Here is a 13913-nt window from a genome sequence, read left to right on the forward strand (position 1 = left end):
GAGGCTGTTTGTTAACATTTCCCTAGTGTGAACAACACTGAGTGTCTTTGAATATAATTCTTTGTGCATGTATCTGTATGTAGGATAATTTCTTTTAACTGGGCTTACTTCAGTATGAGCATTTTAAACATAGTATTTAAGGACTTTTGAAACTGCTGCTTATTTTCATGTATCCTTACTGACCCACAATATTATTTTAAGTTTCACCTATTGAATAAGATAGGTGAAAATGATATTCTTGCTTTTATTTCTTTGCTTCCTTAATGTAGTAGAACATTTTCTGTATATTTATTGGTTCTACATATTTTTTCTCATCTTAACTGCTAATATAGGCCTAGAGAGCTTTTTGACAGGAAGAAGTTTTTTCTTCTCTAAGCAGATGCCTCAAGCTGTATAGCACTCTAAATGAAAAGGCATTTCAAAATGGCCTCCCTCCCGTAGTACAGTGGGAACTTTGGCAGCTGAAGCTAGGAAACTGCTTCGTACTTAATCCTGGCAGCACATACTAATGCCTGGGCTTCATTCTTAGAGATTCTGATTTAATGGTGTTTGAAAACTTCTTGAAGCTCCTAAAGTGATTCTTAGTGTGCCGCCACCTAACCTTAAAAATTTGGTCCCAAGGCTGCATCGCATTTTTCCCATCTACAGGGCCCAGGGTTTTTATTTAAAGCATTCTGTTTCCTCTTAGAAAGTTATTTTGCAATAATATTCATTATTCAGTATTTGTTCTACTTTTATTCCATGAGAGCATCTGCATTGGATACCTTTGGAGATCAATCTTATTTATTTATTTTTAAATGTTTATTTATTTTGAGAGAGAGAGAGAGAGACAGCACCAGTAGGGGAGGGGCAGAGGGAGAGAGGAGAGAGAGAATCCCAGGCAGGCTTCATGCTGTCAGCACAGAGCCTGATGTGGGACTTGAACTCACGAAACCATGAGATCATGACCTGAGTCAACATCAAGAGTCGGACGCTTAACCAACTGAGCCACCCAGGCACCCCTGGAGATTAATTTTGAATCATTCCTTATACTAATATTTAATAAATACCTATAATGCACAAAATATTGTGCTACACACCATGAAACATGCTAGATAAAATCAAGTATGACTCTTCCCTCAAGATTATTATAGTCATGGGGCGCCTGGGTGGCTCAATCAGTTAAGCGGCCGACTTCGGCTCAGGTCATGATCTCACATCTCGTGGGTTCAGGCCTCATGTCGGGCTCTGTGCTGACAGTTCAGAGACTGGAGCCTGCTTCAGATTTTGGGTCTCCCTCTTTCTCTGCCCCTCCCCTGCTTGCATTCTGTCTCTCTCAAAAATAAACAAACATTAAACAAATTTTTTTAAGATTATTATAGTCAGGAATAGGAAAGGAAACGTGCACACAAAGGTACAAAATGCGTTTGTGCCATAAAAGAGGTAGTAACAATAGAGAGAAGAGGAGGGTGAATTGATTCAAGATGGGATGGTAGATTACTTCATGGAAATGTATGTTGAAGATGAACTTTGATTTGGACCAATAGAGCAATTAGTAATCCTTTACTTTAAAAAAGTATTTTGTAGTTTATAAAATCTGTCCAAAATTGCCCATTTAATCCTTAAATGGTTCTATAAAATAGTTTAATTGGACTATTATTAGGATGCAGGTTCTGAAATAAAGTTAAGCTGTAGTGTGATAGGCAGAATAATGATGTGACAAAGGGGAATTAAGGTTGCAGATGGAATAGTTGATAATGAGGTAACCTGAAAATAGGGAGATTATCCTGGATTGCTGAGGTGGACCTATTTAAGGGTCCTTGAGATGAATCTTTAAAAGTGTAAGAGGGAATGGGCCCCTGGGTGTCTCAGTCAATGAAGCATCCATCTTTGGCTGAGGTAATGGTCTTGCAGTTCATGAGTTTGAGCCCCGCTTTGGGCTCTGTGCTGACCACTCAGAGCCTGGAGCCTGCTTCAGATTCTGTGTCTCCCTCTCTCTCTGTTCATCCCCGGCTTGTTCATTCTCTCTCTCTCTCTCTCTCTCTCCCCCTCCCTCCCTCTCTCCCTCCCTCTCTCTCTCCCTCTCTCCCTCCCTCCCTCTCTCCCTCTCTCCCTCTCTCCCTCTCTCCCTCTCTCCCTCTCTCCCTCCCTCCCTCTCCCTTTCCCTCTCTCTTTCTCTCTCAAAAATAAAGATTTAAAAAAAAATTTTTTAAATAATAATAAAAGTGTAAGAGGGAAGTAGAACAAGAGCCAAAGAAAGAGATGATGACAACAGAAGCAAGATCAGAGTGCTGCAAATTGAAGACTCCACTGTTGCTAGCTTTGAAGATGAAGGAAGGAGGGGAGCCTGGGTGGCTCGGTGGGTTAAGCGTCCGACTTCCACCCAGCTCATGATCTCGCGGCCCGTGAGTTCAAGCCCCGCGTCGGGCTCTGTGCTGACCGCTCAGAGCCCGGAGCCTGTTTCAGATTCTGTGTTTCCCCCTCTCTCTCTGCCCCTCCCCTGTTCATGCTCTGTCTCTCTCTGTCTCAAAAATAAATAAACGTTAAAAAAAAAAAATTAAAAAAAAAAAAAAAAGATGAAGGAAGGAGGCCTTGAACCAAGGAATTTGGTCTCTAGATGCTGGAAAGGACAAGAAAACAAATTCTCCCTTAGAGCTTCCAGAAAGGAATGCAGCCCTGTAGATACCTTGATTTTAGCTTAGAATGAGACCCATTTCGGACGTGTGAACAGCAAAACTGTGAGATAATAAATTTTGTTGTTTTAAGCCATGGCCTTTGTGGTAATTTGTTATGGCAGCCATAGGAAATTTAATACAAGTAGAAGACTATCAGTGTAGGAAAACTAATGAATTGATATGCCATTCAGGGCACTCCATGATTAAACTCCAAACTGACTCAGTTCCACTGTCAGCGGTAGAAAGCCATGAAATATTCTTTGAGCAGGGGTATAAAAAACTGTTTTGGTGTTTGCCAGTTAAAGAAAAGAAAGACTGGAGGTAGAAAAACTACTTAAGCTTGTAATGTTGGTGCTAGGCAGATTTCTTTTGGAAACTTTTGCCTCTTGAGGCAGATTAAGTCTGGCTTGTAGAAGACTATGATTGTATCTTCCATTTAGTTTGTACATCACTAAAAATCCCATTGCCATTGCAACAGTTCAGCTCCTTCCCAGATTCTGTGAAAAATATAGAAAATATGGGAGAAGTGATCTTCATAGCCAATATGGCCTATGAGATTGGTCTCATTTTATTCTCTTTCACTTTGTCTTGCTATAACCCAATATAAATCTAAAGACCAGAGGTTTCTAAATGAATATCAGCTTTATTTGATGGCTTATCATCTGGAGAACTTGGATTTACACTAGCATGTGCTTTTTCAATACATAATTATTATTTTTAAAGAAACTTGATATCTTCATAGGCATAAATCGATTTCACTATAAAGTATAGAAATCTCCCAGTAAAAAGAAAGTTAAATATTAACAAAGTATAAGAGTCCATTAAGATAACTGAAAGGAGCTCGAATTTTAACTCCTTTTGTACTAGTTAATAATGTTGCCCATATTCTTATCAGTTTTTGAAGTCACAAGTCTTAAAATTAGCCCAAACATGTCTATGTTAAAATGGAATGCAATATTTAAGACATTAAAAATCCTATTCGTGGGGCTCCTGGGTGGCTCAGTCGGTTAAGCGTCCAACTTCAGCTCAGGTCATGATTGCACAGTCCGTGAGTTTGAGCCCCGTGTCAGGCTCTGTGCTGACAGCTCAGAGCCTGGAACCTGCTTCAGATTCTGTGTCTCCCTCTCTCTCTCTCTGCCCCTCCCCTGCTCATGCTCTGTCTCTCTCTGTCTCAAAAATAAATAAAAACATTAAAAAAAATTTTTTTTTAATCCTATTCATTGTATTTAGTCATTAGTTTTTTTAAGCTGCAGAAGGTTCAGAAGGTTTTCTGAAATATGTGTTCATATTTATAGTATTTACTTACTAACGTTTACTAAAAACAGTCAAATTTGATCATAAATGAACAGATATTTGAAACCAAGGGCATGTTTTGTGAGTACAAGCACGTTAATAGCCGTAACATACAATTTGTTGTTAGTATTTCACTTTAATCAGAAAATATTTTTAGTGCAAACATATATATGTACTGTAAATGCTAACATTTTTATTTAAATAGGGATGGCAGGAGCTGTATTCTGAGATACATGCAAACTGGTAACACCAATTAATGTTTCACTGACATTGTAAAATGTGAAGTTTTTACATTGGCTTGCTTTTAGATTTAAATTATCATGAGTATTGAACATGTAATGGTCAGAACTTTCTTCAGAATTTTGTCATTTGAATCTCTGACTTGTGCAATACATAACAGTAAAAATTTAGACAAATGTTTTGGCTACAAACTGATTTACTCAATAAGAGCTTGAATCATAGTCTGAGTCAAGAGTAATAGAATTGTTTCTTAAGATACTAAGAAGTTATTTTTAGGAGCTTCTAAAATGTATTCTTTGTTTTGAAGGGTACTTTTTCTTTCCAGAAGTTTAGGCCTTATGAGGAATTATCTATTCTGGATTTGTCACAAATGCTCAATGACTGTATAAATAATTAAGTCTTGTTCAGTGAATCATGCACTTTCGGTAAGAGATTGAAAGCCTTTTGTAAAACTAAGTCATCCTGACGAAAGGGATATTTGAGATAGAATCAAATTGATTCACATGTTTCCTTTATTTCAAATATGAAGAGAAATTATTTCTAAATATATTTAAACTTTTAATATATAATTTTTGTAATTACTAGTAATATGTGGTCAGTGTTCATGTGTTCATCCAACAATATTTAGAGGGTATTATTTGCCCCTAAATATATATATTATATATGGCATTATATATGGCATATACAGATATGGTGTGTATATATATATATTTGCTATATATGTATGTATATATACATATGTATATACATGTATGGTATTATAAGATAAACACAAAGAGAAAAATATTCAAAAGCACAAAAGAAAAAGAAATAACTCCATAATCCCACTTTCCAAGGATGACCACTGTGAACAGTGGTTGTGTGTCTATGAGCATTTTGCTGTATTTATTATTTTTCTAATTCATACAATTTTTAATAAAATGGAAATGCTCCAAATATGCTGTTTAATAGCTTGCTGCTTTTGATGCTGTTGATTTGAAAAACTAAGAAAAGATGATAGTAAATAATATTTCATTTACAAATCTGAAGTTAAATATCCTTTTAAATTTGAAATATATCATGGAAATTGGTCTCCTCCCCCCATTTAAACCAAAATTTAAATCTACTTAAAATTCTTGGCAATTTGAATTTGCCCTTCGAACTTTTGAACTTCTAAAAATAAGTAATTTAAGCTTCACTTGGTTCGATTTAAATGAAATATAGAAGGGGCGCCTGGGTGGCTCAGTCGGTTGAGCGTCTTACTTCGGCTCAGGTCATGATCTCAAGGTTTGTGGGTTCAGCCCTGCATTGGGCTCTGTGCTGACAGCTCAGAGCCTGGAGCCTGCTTTGGATTCTGTGTCTCATTCTCCCTCTGCCCCTCCCCCACTTGTGCTCCGTCTCTCAAAAATACATAAAAATGTAAAAAAAAAAAATTTTTTTTTTCTAAATGAAATATAGAATTTCCACTCAGGTTAGTAGAAGCTAACAGCACTTAACTGTGTCAGGGACTGCTGTAAATACTGCATCATGTATATACTTCTCCCATTTTGTAGGGGAAACTGAAACACTAAGCCTTTAAGTGACTATAGTCCACCCATTTAGTAAGTGGCAGGAGCAGATTCATTCCGGACCCTGTAACTCCATGATTGATCTCAACCACTCTATGCTGCCATCATAGCTTTTGTAGTAACTGTATTTTTAACAAATCACAAGTGACTTGTAATGTGAAGTGATTCATTGTAATATATTTAATAGAATTCTTTTCCTCTGTGCTGCAAGTAATGTAAATCTTAGCAAATGAGATGTAATTTATTATTCACCCACCTACCTCCAGCATCTCATGTTAATCTTTCTGCCCTGTGAACCTCCCCCAACCCAACCTATTATGCTAGTCAGCTTCTTTGGCTTCTGTGGGTTGCCGGGGAAAGGCGCGATATGGGCGCACCCACCAGCACTAGGTGCGGGCTAGGGCTCGGCTGCCGGGCAGTGGGGCGGGGCTTGGTGCCCTACTGCGGAGTGCGGAGTGCGGGTCTGGAAACCGAGCGTGAAGCAGCTGTGTAATCCTCTGGATGCGGACCAGGGCGCTCCTCATTCCCGTCGGGGACCTGCTGATTGGCTGGGCGTGGGCTCACGTGACCGACATGTGGCTGTATTGGCGCAGCCCGCCTGGGTGTCACTGGAGACGGAATGGAGGTGCTGCTGGGCTCGGAAATGGGGTAAGTGCTGGAGCCACGATAGCCCTGCTTGCTGCGGGGGGAGGGGGACGCGGTTTTCCCTCGCACTGTCTGAAACCGGTGGCCTTTCCTTGGCACAGGGTCTATTGCCACATGCCAAGCCAGGAGGCAGGGGCGTCTCCCCCCTTCCCCCCACTGCAGCACAGGAGATGGATTTCCTGTGCTTCTGATCCTGGGTTTTTGACAGAAGAGGAAGAAGGGGGGAGGGGTAGGAGTCTTAAGGGGAGTCTGGTGAGAAAGCTGTTTTTGAAGCTAGAGGAGGTTTTGTTTTTATAATGCCTGTTGACAGAGTGCAATAACAGTATCTAAGGAAACGGGTAGAGGACAACAAAGAATGGAACATATTCATGGCGAGGAGCAAAAGCTCTAGCCCATTGAAAGGCTTTTTTTCCTCCCTGGCCACAAGGACATATGCAGTGGTAGCCAAGAGAGGGGATACAAAGCTGCTGCTGATGGCTGATGTGAATCTAGTGGACAGGGCTACTTCAGAGGAGGAAGGGGAGGAGGCAGATACTGCAGAGCTTGAGTGATGGTTTTGGTTGATTGGAGAAATTTTGGTCACCAAAGTGCCTGCTTTTGCAACACATCTAAATGAACAGTAGTCTCTGAATAGGGTGGCAAAAAGATACCAGCGTCTTTGTTAGTTACAAGTCGAAATGGTAGTGGCATTTTGTAGATGACTGCAGCAGTGCTCTTCTCCCTCTGTTAGACTGAAAAGACAACTGCAGAGGAATAAGAAACCTTGCAGCAATGCTGGTGGTAGAACTCCTTTTACAAGAAGCCATAGTTTATAATTGTAAACTGAATAGGAGAAAAAAAAATACTTAATTTTTTAAAGTAGGAAAAATACCGGGCTGTGAATGTTTTGGCAGTGGGATGTATCAGACACTTGATTCTACATCATACAAGAGATGTTCAAATTCTTTCCTTTAACGTAAATCCTATAGGAAATGTTAATAAATTATGTATGAAGCAGTGTGGCTCTTTTCCTTTGTTAGTGTAGCTTTATGCCATCAACTAGGTTGTTCGAGAATAAATCACTATAATGTGAATTACTTTATGAAAAATTAATGATAAATTTTTCATGGGCTTAAGATTTAAGATCTGTATTAAGTAATTTTATATTACTTTTGGTTACTTTTAGATATTATTGAATAAACTCCAAAGGCAGATATTTTAAATTAAAGCACCAAGGTTTTTCTTTTAGATTTATTTGTTTAGTAAACACTCATAAGATATACTCTTGATACAGAGTGTTTTCATTGCAGTTATTTTTTTCTTGCTAAAAACATGTTTTCAGATTAAATATGATTTTAAATACCTTATCTTTATGCATATTATGACAGCCAGCCTGCCACACCTCCCTACTCCCTGAACTGGATGGCATTGGCTTTGTAAAGCCCTCGAGGATCAGGGACAGTGTCTCTTAAATAGTGCTTATGTGGTAGAAAGTCTTCTGAGAACCTGTAATTTTGTTTTAGTAATTTTTTTTCAACATATTAAGGAATTGGACTTGAATAAATTAGACTATGTAAAGTTTTCACTGATAAATTAAAGCAATTTTGTTCTTTATTTAAACAATTATTTCTACTTTAAGAATTATTTGATCATGTATATCAGGGTTAATAGTCCTTAAGATCTCTTTTTTAAATCTGATGGAAACTGCAGCTAGAATTAAAGATGTCACATTAAAGTTGCAAATGAAATTTACTAGCTAATACCAGTCATTTCTTTGAACCTCAGTTAGCATAGTCTTTGTGAGTTTATGATTATCTTATTTTACTATTTAAATACGTCGGTGTAGCATTATTTTCATTTTAAAGTGTTAAGAGTATTCTTAACTATGTTGTGACTTTATCCAAGGTCATGTATTGTAAAAGGATATAAAGGGCATAGGTCTATAAAATATTTCATAATATCTCTTACTACATAATATACAGAATAGTATGTCATAGAAATTATTTGAAAAGTAATATGTCATTGACAAATTATTCATTAAATGAAAAATAAATCTTAGTTGGTTTTGAGTTTCTAACCATGATAGAAGAATGCTTTGTAAAATATCTGCTAGCTAAGCAAATGGAGAGACAGCAGTTTTCATAATGACATTCATAACATCCTTTTTTTTTTTTTTAAAGAGCATCTCATTAATCATATGCACACTTTTAAATAGAATAACATTAAATTTTAGTACTTTCTGGAATTAAATAACTAAATTAAGAAAAGTTGATTTCTTTCCTCTTGTGGTGTGAAATACCTAACATAAGACTGGACTGTTGATTTTTGTGGTCTTTGAAATTGAACTTTAAGGAATTCAAAAGTTAAATATTCATAAATATGCCCGAGAACTGAATCAAAGCTATTTATTGACGCTGTGTGGATTTTTGTCCTATCATTTTTCTCTATTTTTTACTGTCATTAATTACACATAATGTAACCAGTCTTTTTATATTAAATGTTATCCTTAATTTCTTAATTTTGACCTTCCCCCTTCCCGCTCCTCTTTCTTTCTTTTCTTTTCTTTTCTTTCTTTCTTTCTTTCTTTCTTTCTTTCTTTCTTTCTTTCTTTCTTTCTTTCAAATCTGAGTGGAATATTACTTAGCCCACAAGATGAGATAGAGCACTTTGATATAGAGAAGATGAATAGTACTCAAGGGAGTACATTCACTACATATTTGAGTACCTATTAAAATGCCAGACCTGTAAAATGTGCTGGAGAATCAAATAAAACATGGAAACTTACCTCCAAAAAAGAACTAAGTGAAATGTCATTGCTAGTTAAAGACTGATTGCTTTGGCTACTCCCAGGATCTTTAAGGGTTTATATCACCTAAAGTATCTTCTAATGTAGAGAAATTGGTAGTTTGCGATTTGAAACACCATGCTTTATAAAATCTGATTGGAATCACAGATGATTCTGAAAAGTAAATTACTTTCAAATATTAAGTGTCTTGACTATAAAGTGAGAAGGTTGGATGAAATGATTTCTAGATCTTCTAGTTCTAATAGTCAATAATCTGTGGTTCTTGATTTCTGTAGGGTCAGCTTCTAGAAGGAAAGGTACACCAGCTCTTATTTTGGTATAGGTGGCTTCTCACATATTATGTAAAAGATACCTTCTCAAAAATTATTTTTTGTAAATCAAATCATGACATCATCAATCCATATAGGGCAAGCCTTATCCTCTTTATTCCCACACCCTACACCCACTCCCTTTTTACGCACTCATTCAAATGTGTTCTTAAACATGCATCAGTTCTTGTGAAATAGTTAGCATGTGTCGTAACTCCCTAACTTTTTAAGGCTGAATAATATTGTATGTATACCACATTTTGTGTATCCATTCATCTGTGGGTGGACTCGGTTTTCTTCCATCTTCAGGTATTGTGAATAATGTTGCTGGGAAGGTGGGTGTACAAATAATCTCTGAGTCCCTGCTTTCATTCCTTTGGGGTATGTACCCAAATTTGTTTTTTAATTTACATAATTTTTGAACATTTTTAATTCAATACTGTTTTTAAGATCTACATATCTTATTTTATGTCTGTGTAGTTTTTTGTGCTAATTCTTCTGTATAGTGTTATGTAGTATCTATCATTAGTCCTCTGGGAGGGTCCTAGGTTTTTTCCAAATCTCTTTTTACCACCCACACTGCTACATTGTACATCCTACTACATGACTCTTTATAGACTATGTTCGTTTCATACTGCATAAAAAGTTACTGCAAATCTTAATGGCTTAAACAGCAAATATTTATTATTTTAGAGTTTCTGTGGAGCAGAAATTCAAAGTGTAGTCTGGCTTACAATCTCATGAAGTTGCGGTCAAGATGTCAGCCAGGGCTACAGTCATCCGAAGGTTTGACTCAACTGGAGAATCCACTTCCAAGATGGATCTCACATAGCCTGTTTCTCTTGACTTTTGGCAAGAGGCCTCAGTTCTTTGCCATAGGCCTCTCCATGGAGCAGCTTGAGTATCTTCTTGACAGGGCAGCTGGCTTTTTCCCTTGATCCCAGAAAGAAAGATCAAGAAGTAATCCATCTAAGACATAGTTTCAAAAGTCACACCGCTACCATATTTTCTTTATTAGAAGTGAGTCATTAAGTCTAGCTCACACAAGGGAAGATAAATTAAGCTCTACCTTTTGAAGGAATAGGGTCAAAGAAATTGTAGATATGTTTTAAACTACATGGCCAATGAGAAATTTCAGTGGAATTTATTCCTAGGAGAGGGATCTCTGGACCATAGGGCATTTTTTCCTTTTGCTGTTGTAACAAATTACCACAAATTTGGTGGTTTGAGACCACACATTTATTATCTTACAGCCCTAGAGGACAGAAGTCTAAAATGGTTTTCACTGGTTCAAAATTAAAATAGCAGCAGTACTGCATTTCTTCCAGAGGCTACGGGGGAGAATCCATTTCCTTTTTTTCTAGCTTCTAGAGGCCACCTCTATTGGCTTGTAGCCCCTTCTTCTGTCTTCATTGTCAGCAGCATATTAAATCTCTCTCTGACTCTGACCCTTTGTTTCTGTTGTCACATATGCTTTTCTGACTCTGACCCTTCTGTCCCCTTAGAAGAGCCCTTGTGATTACCTTAGGTCCACCTATATAATTCAGGAAAATCTCCCCATGTCAAGATCCTTAACTTAATCATATCAAAGTCCCTTAAGCTATGTAAAGTAACACGTTCATGGGTTTAAGGGATTAGGATGTGGACATCTTCGTGGGGCCCTTGTTCTGTCTACTGTAGGCATATATACACACAGTTCTTTATTTTTTTTAAGCTGAAGTTTTGTAGTTTTTGTTTTTAAGTTAGTTATACTTTTGGGAATGAAGGTTACTGTTTTAGGTAAATTCAGATTTTCGAGTACCAGATTTGTTTAAAGTATAGGGTATAATGTCACTCATATGGTAAATAAACATAACATTGAAGAGTATTGAAATCATATTCCACCAACTACTTTTAGATTTTTGGTTTTATTATCACTTAATCTATGTCAGTATATCACCTACTTCTGATATGGTTTATAATAGAAACGTTAAAGCAACATGGCCTCCTACCTTTTAGGCTTGTTATCATACCATTTCTGTAGCTATTCTGTCCAAACCTCTTCTTCCTCACAGTATGAAGTCACCCAACCACAATGTGGTTCCAGACCATATTTATGCTCTTACTTCCCTCTTTTCCCTGATTCCTCTACACTGGATTTCAGCTAAATTAAATTGCCATCTATTTTCCCAAATATACATCATTTTTCTAACCTCTGAACTTTGATCATGCTGTTCCTTTTTCTAAAATACTAACCTCTTACCTTTATGTTTGTTACTATTTATGCTATCTTTCAAGTCCCTTCTTAAATGGCTTTTGCATTCTCAATGTTTTTCCTAATTTTCTCAGCAAGGTATTACTTCCATAGCATTCTATCAAATGTTTTTTAATACAAATTTGTATTTTTTTTTATTTTATTTTTTGAGAGAGAGAAGGCATGGAAGGGGGGTGCAAAGGGAGAGGGAGAGAGAATCTTACGCAGGCTCCATGCTCAGCACAGAGTTGGATGCAGGTTCTCAATATCATGATCATGATGTTATGACCTGAGCCAAAATCAAGAGTTAGATGCTCAACCACCTGAGCCACACAAGAGCCCTATATTTGCCCTCGGATTGTAAATAGTTTGCATCTTAGCCTGGTTCCCCTGTAAGTCAGAATCTTGAGACAAGGCCTTGGATGAAGTACTTTTTTTAGGAAGTGATTCTAGGAATAGAGGGCTAGAAAGAGTTAAGTGAAAAGGGACAGCCAGAATAAGTATAGGTTCTCAAGTCAGTTGTCACTTTGGAAAACTGTGGCTTGATCTGTCAGGACTTTCTGAGGAACCACATAGAATTAATTATCCAACCATAAAAAGAGTATATATACTAGCTTCCATTCCCCTTTAGTCAAGGATTGCCCCATCAAACATTCATTCTTTTATCAGTTGTACATGCATGAATGTCGGGGACCCATGCTGGGGTGTCTCTAGGACAGAAAGCAAAAGATACCTGGTATAGCTAATGTACAGTCAGTTTACATCTGAAGTTAAAGACAACCAAGAGAATGTAAGGTGGTACACAAACATCTGATACATTTGTATACTCACCTGATTTACCCATGCTGCTAGTATATTACTCCTTTGCTGGATAATAAGATACTTGAGAATAAGGAATGTTTCAACTTACCTTTCCCCTTGCATTGGTCTCATAAGGCTCTTGTGACAGAGTACCACAGACTAGCGGCTTAAAACTGTAGAAATCTATTTCTTTACAGTTCTGGAAACTAAAAATCCGAAATCAAGGTGTCATCAAGGTTGGTTCCTTCCTGGAGATACTAAGAGAGAATCTATTCCGTGTCTCTCTCCCTAGCTCCTGGTGGTTGCTGGCAATCTTTGGCATTCCTTTGCTTGCAGCTGCCAGTTTTTGCCTCCATTGCCTCCACTGGAGCAAACTCCAGTTTTTGCCTCCATTGTTACATAGCATTTTCCCTCTGTCTTGGTGATTCCATCTCTTCACTTGGTCTTGTTTTAAGGATACCAGTCATTGGATTCAGGGCCCACCTTAATCTGTTAAGACCTTATCTTAACTTGATTACATGTGCAAAGACCTGCTTCCAAATAAGGTCACTTTTCAGAGATACTAGGGGCTAGCTACCTGTGATTCAATGTATCTTTTTGGAGAACACATTTCAACCTAACAAAATCTCTATATAATATTTGTATGGTGTCTTGTGAATAGTAAATTGTCAAATGTTTGTTGATTTCAATTGTATAGCCATAGAGAGAAATCCATCATCTTACTATCTAAAAAAAAATTTTTAACGTTTATATATTATTGAGAGAGAGAGACAGAGAGAGAGAATGCATGTGCGCATGAGTGGGGGAAGGGCAGACAGAGAGGGAGACACAGAATCCAAAGCAGGCTCCAGGCTCTGAGCTGTCAGCACAGAACCCGACAGGGGGCTTGACATCACAAACCGCGAGATCATGACCCGAGCCAAAGTTGGACATCTAATCAACTGAGCCACCCAGGCGCCCCCATCATCTTACTGTTTTAATGGAAAAGTCATCTTAGACATTCTTTGAACTTGTATCCTCTTTTTCTCTTCCTTGCTCTCCGTGGCTGGTAAAGCACTGCTTCAGTTTATTCCTGCTTGTTATTTGTCTTTTTGTGGCTGTCACAGAATAAAGTATTTGGGAATTAACAAAAGCTAAGTATTCGAGAGGTGGCTGGGTGGCTCAGTCAGTTGAATGTCTGACTCTTATTTTGGCTCAGGTCGTGATCTTGTGGTCCTGAGATTGAACCCCGCATCAAGCTCTTAACTGAGCATGGAGCCTGCTTACGATTCTCTACCACTCTCCTTCTGCCCCTCTCCCCCCGTTCATGCTGTCTCTCTCTCTCTCCTAAAAACAACAAAATCTGTCTAAGTGTTCAATAATAAACTTTGTCTTAAAGGTGGAGAAAACAAAACTCATCAAAAACTC

General features: G+C 37.7%; 1 protein-coding gene across 5 annotated transcripts in view; it reads left to right on the top strand.

Annotated features, from left to right (window-relative positions):
• Positions 1-13913, top strand: part of APC (APC regulator of WNT signaling pathway) — a 149510-nt gene that overhangs the window by 48522 nt on the left and 87075 nt on the right. Inside the window, exon 1 of one of the 5 annotated variants that reach the window (XM_042991288.1) lies at positions 5632-6382. The exons of the other annotated variants lie outside the window; for them this stretch is intronic. The gene's annotated coding sequence lies outside the window, so the exon portion shown is untranslated. Of the gene's footprint in view, positions 1-5631; positions 6383-13913 lie in introns of those variants that run through there. 5 annotated transcript variants of the gene reach the window in all.

The sequence above is a fragment of the Panthera tigris genome, chromosome A1, assembly GCF_018350195.1.
Source record: "Panthera tigris isolate Pti1 chromosome A1, P.tigris_Pti1_mat1.1, whole genome shotgun sequence".
Taxonomy (NCBI): domain Eukaryota; kingdom Metazoa; phylum Chordata; class Mammalia; order Carnivora; family Felidae; genus Panthera; species Panthera tigris.